This window comes from Odontomachus brunneus, unplaced genomic scaffold (assembly GCF_010583005.1).
Source record: "Odontomachus brunneus isolate Ranch 3 - 2012 unplaced genomic scaffold, Obru_v1 Obru_scaffold_034, whole genome shotgun sequence".
Taxonomy (NCBI): domain Eukaryota; kingdom Metazoa; phylum Arthropoda; class Insecta; order Hymenoptera; family Formicidae; genus Odontomachus; species Odontomachus brunneus.
In genome coordinates, this window is record NW_022639484.1 from 33,784 (window position 1) to 35,927 (window position 2,144).

Genomic DNA, 2,144 nt, shown 5'->3' on the forward strand with positions numbered 1-2,144 from the left:
CGAGAGAAAATCTCTCGTTTTTCGTCATGGCGAGACATCGTGATCATGATAATCAACAGCCGATCACGACGGCATTATCATAGAAACATGTCTCATTACGTTATCACGTGTTCCGTTCACGAGCCGAGGGCAAAGCACACACGTGAATCGCAAGTGAGACTGTTCCCCGTATCTATATGAGTTGACAATCACGAGACCAGAGTCTCACCTGTTGGAACTATAGACAAGCTACGGGCTTGTGATTGGGTAACATTACTCTTCAAGTACCTCAAATACGATATTCGATAGCACCTGGATTATTATACTGCGTTCTCATAAAGTTACTATTTATAATAGATGAGGTTCCACTGTTTTTACCAATTGTTGCGCAATCTGCGAAAAACACAAAAACATGTCTCGATGCTCCGATAATGTCGAAGAGAATCTAAATGTGAGAATATTGTAACTTTCTAAAATATCGCGGACGTATCGATCGAAAAATGCCTACTTATGTTTATTATTTTCTTTTTTTCTTATACTCTAGTAAAGATAGGAGTCGCTAAGAGAGAGAAGGAAAGAGAGTGAAGATAGAACTTGCTGATCGGGACGCTATTGCGCAGGTGTCATGTTCTAGGAAAAATGCTTGAAATAATAGATGCTAATAGTATCATCGATTATCTAAGTACGTCAGTAGGATGAAAAGATCTTGTTTATCGATAAATATGATAATATTAGCTTCGAAATAAGAATCTTAACAATAACGTTTCAAATATACGAAAGAGAGAGAAAGAGAGAGAGAGAGAAAATACACTAGTGGATTAGATTGATTTTATTTTATAATTAAATCACGAGACAAATCATGTATGAATTTGTGTATACGCGCCCGCGTCAACGTTAAAATTTTTCCTTTTAATTCTACTGTTTTTTTTTTTCTTTTATTACTGACCATCACACAAGATAACGTTAGTCACATGTATTTTGTAGCAATATGTATAAATGTGAAGCAATAAATTTGTAGTCTTGATAACAGTCTTTATGCAATGAGTCACAATGAGCTCAACGCATACAAGGAAATATTTACAATTTTCCATAAATAACTGAAATTAGATAAAAAAGCAGAATATTTAAATTTAATAACTAAAAAATAAGATAATTTGATACTTATGACTCTGCAAATATATTTCATGCGAAGCTATAAAAGTATTAATTAACATATCGCTACTGAATTCATAAAAACGTACAAGTCTTTACATGTTTAATTTAAATATTATTAATTATTAATTTAATAATTAATTTAATTAAATTTTATAATTAATTAATTTTATAATTATTCGCGTTATCTTTTTTATATAAAGATCAAGACTAGAGAACAATACAACTGTTTGCAAACATACTGACAAACCAATGTATCTTTTAAACAGTAAATAACATTAAAATTGTTATTAAGGAGATACTCGCTCGTTACTGTCGATAATGAAAAATAGCTGAACAATCTCCGTCCTAACAGAATTATAATTACGTTAACGACGATACTATCGTCATCTAAATATGAAATAAATTACAAGTGAGAGATCAAATACGATAAGCATTCTGAGTAACAGGCGCGAAATAAGCTGAAACATTGCGAAAAGATTTAAATATAAGGACTATATTTAAACATGAATAAATTAGTTATTTTATTAGTTATTAGTCAGTAAACTCAAATCCCTATTTTGTATTACGATAATAACATTGTATATCTCGCAAAACGTATTATTCCGAATGATTAAATGTTGATTGAGATGACATATTTTCTTGGAAAGAAATATTTATGGTTTTCCCGGAGACAATCATTAAAACATTATTCGATTAATAATATTGGAATTCATCTTTACTAATATGTTTGTTACCAGCGTCATACATGTGTGACACGTCGATCTTTTATTTAAAGTTTATCTCTTTACTAAAGATTCAACGACATTTCTTCTTGTGTATCCACAAATGTAAACAAATCAAGTTTGTTGTACACAATGAAAACAAATGTAATGTGGTCTGTGGAGAGAATTTCTTGAATAAACCGTGGTAGTGTACAAATTAAGAAATGCTATATTATTAAGTGTGTGTTCAGGAATAACATATTAATTTACTTCCTAATTAACGACGATATACTGTTTATTTCTTGAATA

General features: G+C 30.6%; 1 long non-coding RNA gene across 1 annotated transcript; it reads left to right on the forward strand.

The window, feature by feature from the left end:
• Positions 1–233: 233 nt before the first annotated feature.
• On the forward strand, positions 234–1,428 carry LOC116843587. The gene is made up of 2 exons (XR_004377900.1): positions 234–430; positions 524–1,428. It is a non-coding gene; the product is annotated as an uncharacterized LOC116843587 (long non-coding RNA).
• The last annotated feature ends 716 nt before the right edge of the window (positions 1,429–2,144 follow it).